We start from the raw sequence: 16135 nt of genomic DNA on the forward strand, positions 1-16135 counted from the left end.
GACCCTCAATCTGTGTCCAACCTCTCGGCCTGAACAATGACCCACGTCTCCTCCGGAGACTCAAAATAACGGTGCCGGTCCTTGTAGGTGACCCACAGTCGTGCCGGCTGCAACATGCCAAACTTCACCCCCTTCCTGTGCAGCACCGCCTTTGCTCGATTGTACCCGGCCCTCCTCTTCGCCACCACCGCACTCCAGTCCTGGAATATTCGAACCTCCGCGTTCTCCCACCTGCTGCTCCTCTCCTTCTTGCCCCACCTGAGCACACACTCCCGATCAGTGAACCGATGAAACCGCACCAGCACCGCCCGCGGAGGGTCGTTAGCCTTGGGCCTCCTCGCCAGCACTCTATGGGCCCCTTCCAGCTCCAGGGGCCCCTGGAAGGACCCCACTCCCATCAGCGAGTTCAACATGATGACCACATAGGCCCCCATGTCCAGCCCCTCCAGCCCCTCCGGGAGGCCCAGAATCCGCAGATTCTTCCGCCTCGACCGATTCTCCATCTCCTCGAACCGCTCCTGCCATTTCTTGTGAAGCACCTTGTGCGCCTCCACCTTTACCGCCAGGCCTAAGATCTCGTCCTCGTTGTCGGAGATCTTTTGTCGGGCCTCGTGGATCGCCACCCCCTGGGCCGTCTGTGTCTCTAGCAGCTTATCAATAGAAGCCTTCATCGGCTCTAGCAGGTCCGCTTTAATCTCTCTGAAGCAGCGCTGGATACCCTCCTGCTGCTCTTCCGCCCACTGCATCCACGCTGCCTGGTCTCCGCCCGCCGCCATTTTGTTCTTCTTCCCTCGCTCCTTCTTCGGGTCCACCACCACCTTTTTAGTCGCCCCGCACCTAGTAGAAGCCATATACACTCGGGGAATTGTTATAATCTCCTTCCCACACCGGGAAACATCGAAAAAATGCTGTTGGGGGCCCTGAAAAGAGCCCAAAAGTCAGTTTTTGCGGGAGCCGCCGAATGTGCGACTTAGCTCCGCATAGCCGCAACTGGAAGTCTCTGTATTTGATTAAATAACCAACAAGTTGTGCACTGTTTTAAACCCTAGGATGCACTCAGTTTTCTTCTCTAATATTAACTCTATTCTATTTTTGATTACTTGTATCACCTTATTATATTAGCCCTACCTCAAGGCAGCATGGTGGCACAGTGGTTAGCATTGCTGCCTCACGGCGCCGAGGTCCCAGGTTTGATTCTGGGTCACTGTCCGTGTGGAGTTTGCACATTCTCCTTGTATTTGCGTGGGTTTCGCCCCCACAACCCAAAAATGTGCAGTAGGCAGATTGGCCATGCTAAATTGCCCCTTAAGTGGAAAAATGAATTGGGTACACTAAATTTATTTTTAAAAATATTAGCCCTAACTCTCCCTTATTCCAGATGGAGGTTTTCACACACTGAGCACTTACTGGCCGATTAACTCACCAGTTTCTTGTGACCTCAACGTTCTCTATTTGTTCTTCCACTGCCGCCTCACAGCAGAAAGGGATTTCAGGTGATTGACAGTTAACTGACACTCAGTCAGATACCTGTTTAACGAGGCGACTTAACTTTTAAAAGAGTTACCAGTTCAATTCCCACTTTGCTCCAAATTCCCAAATATACTCATTGGAATGGTGTCTCACTCAGGTGAAGTCCCTCCCACTGCTCGCCCCTCTTATGGATTACTGATGGTATTTTTACATTATCAGTCTACAATTTTTCCTGTTTTGTTGCCTCTTCCAAGAGGTTACACGGCTGAACGTGGGGGAGGGAAATGAAGGACAACGTGTCTTGTTAAAATCCTTGAGGTACCAAGAGTCTGGGGCAGCCTTGATGGACCAGATCCTTCCCTTGCCCCAATTCTTGCATACTGGTGTCCTGAATTCTGCCCGTGTCCCAGGAGCAAGTTGGGATTTCCTAATTATTGTGGACTTGCTTGGAAAAATTAAATAGATTCCACAATCACCAGGTGTTTCATAGAATTTTATTAAAAATACATTGGGCACAGTGAATGGGTTAGGAGCTTAAAATATGTGTAACAAAAACAAAATATTCGTAACCGTAGCGCAATGCATAAAGGTGGTTATGCTAAACGATTATTTAAATTAAACACAATGACATCTTCATTATGCAATGTGACCCATAAACATGACTGCTGACACCCTGGCTATGAATGCATCTCCTTTTTCAGTTCCTAGGGATATTTCAGTTTTCGGTCAGAGTAACACTTTATCCAGGCAGGGAAAAAAAATCACGAGCAATTTAAGACAGAAAACGGACTTGCATTTCTTCAGCGTCTTTCACAGCTTCAGGTATCCGGAAGTATTTTACAATCAATGAAGTGCAGTTACTCTTGTAATGTAGGAAACATTGTAGCCAATTTGCTTAGCAAGCTCCCACAAATAACAATGTGATAATGATCAGATCATAGAATTTACAGTGCAGAAGGAGGCCATTCAGCCCATCATTTGTGTTTATTTGGTGGTGTTGGGGTAAATATTGGCCAGGCCCTTGGGAAGAGCACCCAACTTAAGCCCATGCCTCCACCCCATCTCTGAAACCCGGTAACACCATTTAACCATTTGGACACTAAGGGGCAATTTAGCATGGCCAATCCACCTAACCTGGGCAGCATGGCGGCGCAGCGGCTAGCAATGCTGCCTCACGGCGCCAAGGTCCAGGTTCGATCCTGGCTCTGGGTCACTGATCGTGTGGAGTTTGCACATTCTTCCCGTGCTTGTGTGGGTTTCACCCCACAACCCAAAGATGTGCAGGCCATGCTAAATTGCCCCTTAATTGGAAAAAATTAATTGGGTACTCTAAATTCATATTAAATAAAAAATCCACCAAACCTGCTCGGCTTTGCATTGTGGGAGGAAACCGGAGCACCCGGAGGAAACCCATGCAGTCAAGAGGAGAAAGTACAATCTCCACACAGATGCTTACCCGAGGCCGGAATTGAACCCGGGTCCCTCGAGCTGTGAGGCAGCAGTGCTAACCACTGTACCAATAGTCCGCCCAGATCATTTGTGTTTATTTGGTGGTGTTGGTTCAGGGGTAAATATTGGCCAGGACACTGGGAAGAACTCTCCTGCCCTCTGAAATAGTGCCACAGGATTTTTTACATTGCCGGAGAAGGTGTCAGTTTAACAAACAGCACGCTTGAACAGTGCAGCACTCACTCAGTCCTGCACTGGAGTGTTAACCTGGAATTTTACACTAAAGTATCTGGAGTGGTCTTTAAGACATAGCCTTCCCATTTAGAGACAAGAGTGATGCCTTCTTAGCTGAGCTTGGAGGAGGTCTTTCCCATCTGTTGATTGATCCACTCTGACATACTCTTACAAATGCTGGTGAACCCTCTGCTGACCACAGTGCAGGTAGTTAGAGCTGTTAACAGAAGGGCAGCATAGTGCTAATGTTACATAGCTAGTAATCCAGAGACCCGGACTAATGATCCTGGAAACCGGAGGTCAAACTGTACCAGAGCAAACACTGGACTAATGCTCTGGTGACAAGGATTCAAATCCCACCACAGCGATTTAATTAATAAATCTGGAATGTAAAGCTAGTCTTAATAATAATGACCATAACAACTATCATTGATCGCTATAAAAGCCCACCAGGTTCACTAATGTCCTTTACGGAAGGAAATCTGCCATCCTCTGGCCTACATGTGACTCCAGACCCACAGCAATGTGGTTGCCTCTTAACGTCCCTCTGAAAATGGCCGGGCAAGCCACTCAGTTCAAGGGCAATTAGGGATGGGCAACAAAAGCTGGTCTTGCTGGGGATGCCCACATTCCATCATAGAATAAAGAAGAAAATAGTTTGGGAGGCGGGTAATAAATAATGCTCACTTCTTGTGAATGAACAAGTGAGTGAAAATGGACAGGCAAGTTGAGGAAATTATTTAGCTTCCCCTAGATCCTTGGATTCTGGACTGCTTGCTCTCGAACTACAGCCAGAAGGCCTCAAAATTGGCCAGGAGTAAATTCTCTTGGCGTATTCTAGTTGTGTTTCCATCTCCCATTGCCAGGAAACTTGGGACAGCTTTCTCCATCACATCTGTTAGCCCCACTATTTAGACCACCAAAGGTAAATTCTAGGTTGAAACATGTAAAACACAAGTTTTATTTTGATGGTGCACAGGAAAGAGTGGAATCAGAGATTTAAAGCAAATGACAGCCAGTCATGGCTAACACCTCTAGTGTAGAACTGACAGGAGTGAAGAAAATGTCTTATTAAACTGGGAAATGATGGGATAATGGGAGGTCTCAGGAAATCATGTGTTTTGGCAAAAGGCAAGCTAAAAATAGGATAGTAATAAAATCCCGGAATTTATTGGCAAACAAAACCCTTGAAAGATTGAAATCCTTGCTTGTGGGAACATTTTCTGCTCTTCAAAGTCACTGTGGCCATCCAGCTGAAAAGGGTTTAGAGTGTTCATTACAAAAACAACTGCTTTGATATTGCACCCTTAACATTGTGAAACACCCCAAGGCAAAGGCAAGTGCCCGGAGCACGGTCAAACAAAATAAAACACCGAATCTGCTAAGGACGTATTAAAACAGGCAACCAAAGAGCTTGGCCAAAGAGGTAGGTTATGAGGGGCGTCTGAAAGCAGGCGAGAGATGTGGAGAGAGGTGAAGAGGTTTTGGGGGGGGGGTCTTGGCAGCCGAAGGTGGAGCGACAGAAGTTGGGAATGCGCAAGATGCCATAACTGGGGAGCGCGGGATGTCAGGTTGTGTCGAGGTGGGGTTTGGAAGCGTGCAGGGTTGAAGAGGTTAGCGAGATAGGGAGCAGTGAAGTCACTGAGACGATTCAAAGACAAGTATGAAACCGCCAGCTATTTGCACAGATGGACTAGAGACTACGCAAGATTATTGGTGCATGGTTTATGTAATATCCCGCACGGGGTCTAGGGGTGGGAATGATTATCTTCCCCGTGGTCCTTGCAGAGTTGGAGCACCCCCCACCCCCCCAGGGGCGGGGAAACTCTATTATCCTCTGTATAAAAGGTCAGACTATAGGGCACCGACCAGAACAGGAATCTGGTAGGGATCGACCAGGCAGTGTATATATTGTGTCGTAAATAAAACTATCTTTCTTTATTTTACTCCACGTGGACTTCTCATGTCCGTATTAAAGTTTATACTTATAGTTTTGCGATGTTTCACCAGATTACACTATTCTGCTGACCATTTACATTCTCAAACTTGTTTTTCTGAAACACTAATGTTTTTTTCTCACTTAATTTATTTTGCCTCTTCCCTGTCCTCTTACTTGGACAATACATCACTCATTCCCACTGGATTCCCTTTAAAGTGCAACCATCTGATTTTAGAACATGGGTTCAACAGTTCACACTGGGAGCTTGCAGATCAATTAGCACAGACTAATGGGGCACGATTCTCTGTCGGCCAACGCTGAAATTGGGAAAGGTGATTGGGTGGTGTGGTAGTCACCACTAACTGTATATTAGATGTAGTACGGTAAGGCTCCTGTACTAGGTAAATCCCTGCACGCAGCTTGACGCGTACCCCCTCTCAAGCATATCTAATCGTGGTCAATCAGATTGCACAGTATCGGGTCTTTTCCACAGTGGACCTGAAATCTGCCTACCACCAGCTCCCATCCGCAAGGCGGACCGCCAATACACTGCGTTCGAAGCAGATGGCTGCCTCTATCACTTCCTTAGAGTTCCCTTCGGCGTCACTAACGGGGTCTCGGTCTTCCAACGTGAGATGGACCGAATGGTTGACCGGTATGGACTGTGGGCCACCTTCCCGCACCTAGACAACGTCACCATCTGCGGCCATGATCAGCAGGAACACGACGATAACCTTCGCAAATTTCTCCACACCGCCAAACTCCTTAATCTCACGTACAATAAGGAGAAGCGTGTGTTCCGCACCAACCGCTTAACCATCCTTGGCTATGTTGTGGAAAATGGAGTTCTAGGTCCCGACCCCGACCGCATGCGCCCCCTCATGGAATTCCCTCTCCCCCACTGCCGCACTGAAACGTGGTTTTGTTCTCCTATTATGCCCAGTGGGTCTCTAACTATGCGGACAAGCCTGCTTGCTGGCTCCGCCCAGTAGGCAGCGTATAAATGTGTGCGCTCACCGGAGCAGCTCCCATTCTGATAGCAGCTACAGGAGGCCACACATCTTTGCTCAATAAAGCCTCAATTATTCTCTACTCTCGTCTTTGTAGTAATTGATAGTGCATCAGGTGGAAAATAGGTTTTGACGGCGAAATAGGGGTGGCCTCCTGTTTGACGCCAAATCGCAATTCTCCGGTGCCTTGAAAGCAGCGTCAATGCGTATCATTAGTGGGCCTGACCAGGATTATCCGGGGCCTCCGTGATTGTCCACCTCCACCGCCGGGGAATTCCCAACGGCAAGGTTCACTTGTGCATTCAAAAATCATAAACAGGCGCCATGGCTGATGATGATGGAGAGAGGGGGTACGGAGAGTGTCCCACATCGCCATAGTGTGCTGCTAGTTGTTCCGCTGGCCAGGGGCTTCTGCCAGGCCTGGGAGGAGTAGCAGGAGGTGGGCTGTGGGGTCGGGGTGGACGGGAACGTAGCACCATTGCTGTGGGTTGCTAGGCAGCTCCGCTGACTGCCCACTGTGAACTTAATGCCAAGGGTCGTATGGGTGTCCCCCAGGTTCCCTCTGACCCCAGCTGACCCATCAGTGGGCTGTGCGCGCTCCAACACAACCAGTGCCACCTTGTTGGCTGGGTTGAGTGTCTGTCGGGAGTTAAGTGTGTATATGCGGCTATAGCTTGTCAGCCTTCTGAGTGTCCATCATGGACCCAGCGGATCAGACACCGTTTCTCCTAATCGGTCGTGTTCCACGTGGCGCACCCAGCCCCTCAACAGTTGCTGAATCGGTCCAGGTGTGGCGTCGGTTTTGCTGCAATAGAAGTCCACAAAACCTGCCCCGGCATCAATACTTAGTCTCAGCAATGGTGAATCTGGCCCATGATATGTTTTTGCTTGCTTGCTCCGGTGTCTGAGTGTTGTCAGTCTCTTTTGGATTTAAGATTTGATCACTTTTTAGAATGAAAGAACTTTCATTTATCTATCCTCTTTCATAGAAACGCAGAAACTAGGGGAAGACCATGCGGCCCATCAAGCCATTCATTGTAATCATGGTTGATACTCTATCTCAACGTTACATTCCCGTTCCCTCCTTATACCCCTTGATCCCTTTAGGGTCTGGAACTCTATTTCTTTCCAAATACATTCAGTAACAGTCTTCTGTGGTAGGGCATTCCACAGGTTCACCACCTTTTAGGTGAATCAATTTCTCATCTCAGTGTGAAATGGCCTACCCTGTAGCCTGACACCATGATCCCTTGTTCTAGGCCCCCCCAAGCCAGAGGAAACAACGCACATCATTGTATCCAGTCTGTCTATACCTGTCAGAGTTTCATATGTTTCATAGGATCCCTACAGTGCAGAAGGAGGCCATTTGGCCCATAGAGTCTGCACTGACCCTCTGAAAGAGCACCCGACCTAGGCCCACGTCTTTGAGTGCTAAGTAGCAATTTAGTATGGCCAATCTACCTAGCCTGCACATCTGTGGACTGTGGGGGGAAACTCCATGCAGACACGGGGAGAGACTGCAAGCTCCACAAGGCCCCGGCATCGAACCCAGGGCTCTGATGCCGTGAGGCGGCAGTGCTAACCACTGTGCCACCGTGCTGCCCTTAATGTGATCACAATCTCAGAAAGCCCCAAAGCACTTTGCAGCCAATGAAATACCTTTTGAAGTGTTGTAAAGTAGGATAATCTGTTATATCGATCTGGGTGGAGGGGTGAATATTGGCCAGGACATTGATGGAAACTTTAAGAAATCAAATGTCGGTGCTGGGAACCTGAAATAAACATAGATGTGCTTGAAAAACTCAGCAGGTCTGGCAGCATCTGTGGCGAAAGAAACAGAAAAAGTTAATGTTTCAAGTCCAATATGACTTCTTCAGTGCTCAAGAGAGGTAGAAATGTGATGTTATGTTGTGTCGTTGAAAAAGTGGCGAGGCCAGGTAGAACAAAAGAGAAGGTCAGAGATAGGTTAGCGGGAAGGTAGGTAAAATTAAGGTTGGGATTTACCGACCACCTCGCCACGTGTTATTCAGCGGCGGAGGCGGCCGTCACGGGATCTACCGGCCCCACCGTTGTGACGGCACCCCTCGTCTCCGGGAACTCTGTGCGCCGGCGTGGGACTGGAATTTCCCGCCGACGTGAACAGCCGATAAATCCTGCCCTAAATGACAAAAGAAAGCAAAAGGCAGAAGGCGTGGTAATGGTTGTAGAAGAGAAACAAAATTTCAGAGTAAGTGTTAAAGGCAGAATAAAGGACAGCTGTGACTGAACTGAGCAGAGGCACAAAACCAAGATACAGACCAGCACTTGACAAAAAAAAATCAAAATGGCGGAATGAGTTCACAGTCTGAAGGTGTTGAACTCAACGTTGAGACCAGGAGGATGTAATGGACCAGCACCTAATCTTCTGATGAGGCATTTTACTGTCTGCATCTTGTTTTCACTACTGCACCAGTAACCTCACAATCACTATGTGTAGTGGGTTGTGTATTATCTGGCATAGGCATTGTGATGAACTGTTACTGCCTTATCATCATGTAAGGTGATGTCCCCTTTAAGACCAGGCTTGGAACCCTGGGGACTCCGCCTCTGGCTCCGCCCATCTGGGAGCCATGCATAAAGGCCTGCCTCATGGTCTGTGTAACAGTCAGCTCTCGTCCAAATCTGTAGCATAGTTATTAGCCTAATAAAGCCTTCTTTACAGCTTAATCTCTAGCATCATTATTGAGGGTACCTCAGGCATGATGGGTTGAATGGCCTCCTATTGTGCTGTGCCATTCTACATGAATGAAAGGCACCCAATCCACATCTCATTGTTTCCTAGTTTTTGAACTTGTTCTAAGGGGCATGGATACGGTTTGCTCTGTAAAAGCTCAATGTATATTTTGCACAATTAGGGGGCAAAAGCCTTAATAATCCTCATAGGTTATCAGTCTCTGCTAACTTCCTGGTTCCACTTTCAGTTGCAATTCTAAACTCTCGGTTGCTTTCACCAAGCCCGCTTAATGTTGCAGTCCGATGGAGATACATTGCGTCTGGCAGGTTAGGGGTGATAATAAGAGGGCTGCCACTCTGAGAAAATACACACATTCTCCTCAGCCAACATGTCCAGCTCATTTTCATGGAGGAACATCCTTGTAAGTAGAACACCAAAGGAGTTTCAGCACTTCACTGCACCAGTCCCGTTCCTTACTTCATATCAAAATGGATATAATACAAATGAGGAGAAATTTGCTCCAGTTCCGAAACCAAACGAAACTGGGTACCTGTGAACAAAAAGACAGGGAAAAGTTAAAAGATGAGTAACCCTGGCATTCCAATTTGGTGTTCAAGTCAAACAGCCTACTTAAAACTACATCACCCTCGCCCTTCAGTGTTTGAAAGCTTTTGACTATCAAAAGTAATTGTAAATAACATGTCTTGGCACTCAATGGTCCAACTGAAGGTAAAGTCACCATAGTCCGAGATAACCATAGGCTGCTTTCCCCTTTGAGGAGGAGAGCTGACTGGTGGTGATTTGACCTGAGGCACACCACACCTCAGGTGAGGGGCAAGGTTGAGGAAGCAGACCATCATGAATAACCTCAGCTGGAACGGGAATTGAACCTCTCTGCATCACGAGCCAGCTCTCCAGCCAACTGAGCTAAACCGGCCCTCCAATTGAAATGATGTAACTGAATCACAGTGTGCAGGCTGTTGTGTTCCTACAAACACAGCTGGAAAGATACGTTGACCAAGTCAAATGTTACAACATCAATAAAGGCGTGCATTTACAGAAAATATTTAACGCAGGCGTTCCCAAACTGGTGTTCATGGTGCCTTCCATGGGAACGAACCTGGGGGAGGGGTAGCAGAGTGGGCTGAGTGTGTGTGCGTGGGGGGGGGGGTGGTGGTGGTGGTGGGGGGGGGCATAGTATGTGTGAGGGAAAGGGGGTGAATGCGTGAGGGAGAGGTTGAGTGTGTGAGAGAGGGAGATGTGTGTGTGTGACTGTGTGTCAAGAGGGAGATGAGTGTGTGCGTGTGGGAGAGAGAGAGACACAGACAGACCGACAGAGGGAGACATGTGTATGTGAAAGAGGGCAGCGTGTGTATGAGAGGGAGGCACACATGTGTGTGTGTGTGAGAGAGAGAGAGAGAGAGAGAGAAAGAATCAGCTTTCCAGCATCATTCCTCCCATCAAAAATGACAAAGGGTGAGACTTAAATTATTTTTAATAAGAGAACTTTTTAGATTATCCACTCCTAAAGTGGGTACAGCTTCCAGGAGTTAATGTTAAGGGAAGGTAGCTTGGCCAGGGGTCCATGTAGCTGGTGAATGTATTTGTAACTGTGTGCCTCTTCTTAATTCCTAATATATTCATAGGAATGCTAGAAAAAACTTGTTTACATTTGATTGCTGTGTCCTCACCTATTTCGTGGCAACAAAGGGGTTTTGACACTATGAGAACATTTGAGGTTCCCTGATGCTCTTGGGAGGTCACTAGAGGTTCCACAGCTCAAGCAGTTTTGGAAACCCTGCTTTAATGTATTAAAATATTCCAAAGTCCTTCATAGGTACATAACCAAACCAAATAAGGAGATCTTTGAACAGGTGATCAGAAACCCGGTCGACGACATAGGCTTTAAGGAATGTTTTAGAAGAGGTTAAAAGTCTGAGGGAGGAAATTCCTCCCATAGGTCACAAGATAGCTGAAGGCATGGCTGCCAGTGGCAAGATAAAGGAAATAGGGGATGTATAAGAGGCCCGAATGGAGGAATGCAGGGTTCCTGGAAGGTTATAGGCCTGGAGAAGGTTACCAGAATAGGGAACGGTGAGCCCATTGAGGGATTCGAAAACAAGGATAAGGCTTTTAATTAGCAGTGTGAGGGGACTGGCAATCAATGTTGGTCAGTGAGCCCAGGGGTGAACGGAACAGGGGGACCGCATACATACAGCAGTTTTGGATAAGCTCACCTTTACACGGCTGGGCAGAGACAAGCAGAAAGAGCATTTAAATTAAATAGACCACAGATTAATAACATGACGTTAATGGATAACATTTGTGAGGAAGTCAGCAAGGGAAATTTTCCAGTTCAGTACAACCAGCAACTTCTCGATAAAATTATTAACGAAGCTAATTTGACTCCAAATTATTCCTGTTGTCTACCATGACAAAAGTTGAAAATATATTTAGGGAATTGGGGATTTAGGGAATGAGGCAAGACCAATTTGGCTGAAGACGAAGTTGAATTCAAACTGAGGTTTTATTAGTATCTGCAGATGTGTGGCCTCCTACAGCAGCTGACGAAATGGCTGCGAGCTGAAGGTCACGCATATTTATAACCCGGCTCCTGGGCGGAGCTAGCATGCAGGGGCTCAGGTGAACCTGTAGCGCAGGTTCTACCGTACATCCCTCAATATAAGAACACAGTGGTTTACCACATTCACCCCCAGTTAAGATTGAGTCTGGCGGATAACTATATACAATTCGCAATCCTTAATATTTACAGAACAGGACTTCCGGTTGCGGGTTTTAACTATGCGTAGGGAATGTTCCACGGGTAGGGTGATGGATGGGGATGGGGGAAGAGATTTGATGGGGAGACTGTGAGAGAATGTGGGCGCCGGTGCTGGAGGGAGGGGAGTCCCGGGGATGGGGGAATTGGGATAAGGCCGCAACAGGAGCTGCGCCAGAGGGGGCGGGGCTGGCTCAGGAAAGCGCGGGCTTTTTCCCGCGCTCGGGAAGGACGGAGCGGGGTGGGGGTGGGGGGGGGGGAGTGGAAGAGCGCACACTGATTGCTGGGGAGTAGGAGGAGGGGGGATTCCCACACGGGGGGGGGGGGGGGGGCGGGGTCAGCAGGTGTCAGCTGACTTATGGGACTGTTATGGGGGCAGCAAAAGAGCTAGATATGGACATATCTATGGAGGTGGGGAGGGGGAGGTATTTGGAGGCCAACAACAATGGGGAGGTGCAGGTGGGGGTAGTATGGGAGGCGCTAAAGGTGGTGGTCAGGGGAGAGTTAATCTCCATCAGGGCTCATAGGGAGAAGAGAGAGGGCAGGGAAAGGGAGAGGTTAGTGGGGGAGATCCTAAGGGTGGACAGGAGATATGCAGAGGCCCCTGAAGAGGGACTACTCAGGGAGAGGCGAAGTCTCCAGACAAAATTCGACCTGTTGACCACAGGGAAGGCAGAGGCACAGTGGAGGAAAGCACAGGGGGCGATGTACGAGTATGGGGAGAAGACGAGCCGGATGCTGGCACATCAGCTCCGTAAGAGGATGGCAGCAAGGGAGATAGGTGGAGTCAAGGATTGCAGGGGAACTACGGTGCGGAGTGCGGTGAAAGTAAATGAGGCATTTAAGGCCTTTTATGAGGAGCTGTGCAGATCTCAGCCCCCAGCGGGGGAAGAGGGGATGCGACGATTTCTGGATCAACTGAGGTTCCCGAGGGTGGAGGAGCAGGAGGTGGCTGGTTTGGGGGCGCCAATTGGGTTGGAGGAGCTGATTAAAGGACTGGGGAGCATGCAGGCGGGGAAGGCCCCGGGGCCAGATGGGTTCCCGGTTGAGTTTTACAGGAAGTATGTGGACCTGTTAGCCCCGTTGCTAGTGAGGACTTTCAATGAGGCAAGGGAGGGGGGGACCCTGCCCCCGACAATGTCCGGGGCACTGATCTCTCTGATCCTGAAGGGGGACAAGGGCCCACTGCAATGTGGGTCGTATAGGCCGATTTCGCTCCTTAATGTGGATGCTAAGTTGCTGGCAAAAGTGCTGGCTACGAGGATTGAGGACTGTGTCCAGGGGGTGATCCATGAGGACCAGACGGGATTTGTAAAGGGCAGGCAGCTAAACACCAAGTGTGGAGGCTCCTAAACGTGATTATGATGCCATCGGTGGAGGGAGAGGCGGCGATAGCGGCAGCTATGGACGCGGAGAGTGGAGTGGGAGTATCTCTAGGAAGTGCTGCGGAGGTTTGGGTTTGGGGAGGGGCTTATCAGTTGGGTTAAGCTCCTATATAGAGCCCCGGTGGCGAGTGTGGTTACGAATCGGTGCCCCCTGTCCCCCCTGTTGTTTGCATTAGCAATTGAGCCATTGGCCATGGCATTAAGGGAGTCCAGGAAATGGAGGGGGGTGGTCCGAGGGGGAGAGGAGCATCGGGTGTCGCTGTATGCGGACGACCTGTTGCTGTATGTGGCAGATCCAGTGGAGGGGATGGTGGAGGTCATGCAGATCCTAAGGGAGTTTGGGGACTTCTCGGGCTATAAGCTCAATGTAGGGAAAAGTGAGCTCTTCGTGGTGCATCCAGGTGACCAGGGAAGAGGGATAGACGACCTACCGTTGAGGAGGGCGGAAAGGAGCTTTCGGTACTTGGGGATCCAGGTAGCTAGGAGTTGGGGGGCCCTGCACAAACTTAATTTGACGCGGCTGGTGGAGCAGATGGAGGACTTTAAACGATGGGATGTGTTGCCACTCTCGCTAGCGGGCAGGGTACAGTCGATTAAAATGATGGTCCTCCCGAGGTTTCTTTTTGTGTTCCAGTACCTTCCTATTATGATTACCAAGGCCTTTTTTAAGCGGGTAGGTAGGAGCATCATGGGTTTTGTGTGGGCAAACAAGACCCCGAGGGTAAGGAGGGGGTTTCTGGAACGTAGTAGGGACAGAGGAGGGCTGGCGTTGCCGAATCTGGGTGGCTACTACTGGGCAGCCAACGTGGCAATGATCCGTAAGTGGGTAATAGAGGGAGAGGGGTGGCATAGAAGAGGTTGGAGATGGCGTCCTGCAAAGGAACGAGCCTGAGGGCGCTGGTGACGGCACCGCTGCCGCTCTCGCCGACAAGGTACACCACAAGTCCAGTGGTGGCGGCAACACTAAAGACCTGGGGGCAGTGGAGATGACACAGGGGCGAGATGGGAGCCTCGGTGTGGTCCCCGATCAGGGGTAACCATCGGTTTGTCCCAGGAAGGATGGACGGGGGTTTCAGAGCTGGCATCGGGCAGGGATCAGAAGGATGGGGGACCTGTTTATAGATGGGACGTTTGCGAGCCTAGGGGCGCTGGAGGAGAAGTTTGGGTTACCCCCGGGAAATGTGTTCAGGTACATGCAAGTGGTGGCGTTTGTGAGGCGGCAGGTGAGGGAATTCCCGTTGCTCCCGGCACAAGGGATTCAAGACAGGGTGATTTTGGGTGTATGGGCCGGGAGATTTCTGGACCGTAGGGCCAGCTGGACGGCCCTCCATATCGTCCCATTCTCCCTTTCTACCTGTCCGTTTCCCCGGGGGTTGTAGCTCGTCGTTCTGCTGGAGGCGATACCCCTGCTGAGCAGGAACTGACGTAGCTCATCACTCATGAATGAGGATCCCCTGTCTCTGTGGATGTAGGCGGGGAAACCGAACAGAGTGAGGATAGAATTAAGGGCTTTAATGACGGTGGCAGACGTCATGTCGGGGCATGGGATGGCGAAGGGAAAACGGGAGTATTCATCGATCACACTGAGGAAACACGTGTGTCGGTCGGAGGAGGGGAGGGGGCCTTTGAAATCCACGTTGAGGCGTTCAAAGGGGCGGGAGGCCTTCACTAGGTGCGCGCGGTCCGGCCGGTAGAAGTGCGGTTTGCACTCCGCACAGACCTGGCAGTCCTTGGTGATCGTCCTTACTTCCTCGACGGAGTAGGGCAAATTTTGTGCCTTAATGAAGTGGTACAACCGAGTGACCCCTGGGTGACAAAGGCTGTCGTGCAGGGTCCGGAGTCGGTCTACCTGTGCGCTGGCACATGTACCTCGTAATAGGGCGTCTGGGGGCTCGTTGAGTTTGCCAGGGCGATACTTAATCTCGTAATTATAGGTGGAGAGCTTGATTCTCCACCGCAAGATTTTGTCATATTTGATCTTGCCCCGCTGTGTGTTGTTGAACATAAAGGCAACCGACCGTTGGTCAGTGAGGAGAGTGAATCTCCTGCTGGCCAGGTAATGCCTCCAATGTTACACAGCCTCAACGATAGCATGGGCCTCCTTTTCGACGGATGAGTGCTGAATTTCAGAGGCATGGAGGGTGCGGTAAAAGAATGCCACGGGCCTGCCTGCCTGCTTGAGGGTGGTGGCAAGGGCGACGTCCGATGCGTCGCTTTCTACTTGGAAAGGAAGTGTTTCGTCTACCGCGTGCATTCCAGCTTTGGCAATATCAGCTCTGATCCGGGCGAAGGCCTGTTGGGCCTCGGTCGTCAGGGGGAAATGCGTGGATTGTATGAGTGGGCGGGCCTTGTCCGCATAGTTTGGGACCCACTGAGCGTAATACGAGAAGAAGCCCAAGCAGTGAATGAGGGCCTTGGGGCAGTGGGGGAGGGGAAGCTCCATGAGGGGGCACATGTGGTCGGGGTCGGGCCCCAGAACTCTGTTCTGGACCACGTAGCCGAGGATGACTAAGCGATTTGTACGGAACATACACTTCTCCGTGTTACACGTAAGGTTGAGGAGAGTGGCGGTGCGGAGAAATTTAGCGAGGTTGGCGTCGTGGTCCTGCTGATCATGTCCGCAGATGGTCACATTGTCTAGGTATGGAAACGTGGCCCGCAAGCCGTACCGGTCGACCATTCGGTCCATCTCCCTTTGGAAGACCGAAACCCCATTGATGACGCCGAAGGGGACCCTAAGGAAGTGATATAGCCGGCCATCTGCCTCGAAGGCGGTGTATGGCGGGTCCGATTTGCGGATGGGGAGCTGGTGGTAAGCGGATTTAAGGTCTACCGTTGAGAAGACCTGGTACTGTGCAATCTGGTTAACCATATCAGATATGCGTGGGAGGGGGTACGCGTCGAGCTGCGTGTACCTGTTGATGGTCTGGCTGTAGTCCACGACCATTCGGTTTTTCTCCCCAGACTTAACCACTACCACTTGAGCTCCCCAGGCGCAGTTGCTGGCCTCGATGACTCCTTCCTGAAGCAACCGCTGGACCTCGGACCTGATGAAGGCCTTATCCTGGGTGATGTACCGTCTGCTCCTGGTGGCGACGGGTTTGCAATCTGGAGTTAGATTGGCAAAGAGGGAAGTAGGATCGACCTTTAGGGTCA

At 50.1% G+C, this 16135-nt stretch overlaps 1 protein-coding gene across 3 annotated transcripts in view; it reads right to left on the bottom strand.

The window, feature by feature from the left end:
• Nucleotides 1–1948: 1948 nt before the first annotated feature.
• Nucleotides 1949–16135, bottom strand: part of kitlga (kit ligand a) — a 175198-nt gene continuing 161011 nt past the window's right edge. For all 3 annotated transcript variants that reach the window (XM_072484941.1, XM_072484939.1, XM_072484942.1), the window contains one exon: nucleotides 1949–9365. The gene's annotated coding sequence lies outside the window, so the exon portion shown is untranslated. The remainder of the gene's footprint in view (nucleotides 9366–16135) is intronic.

Source organism: Scyliorhinus torazame, chromosome 19 (genome assembly GCF_047496885.1).
Source record: "Scyliorhinus torazame isolate Kashiwa2021f chromosome 19, sScyTor2.1, whole genome shotgun sequence".
Lineage (NCBI taxonomy): Eukaryota > Metazoa > Chordata > Chondrichthyes > Carcharhiniformes > Scyliorhinidae > Scyliorhinus > Scyliorhinus torazame.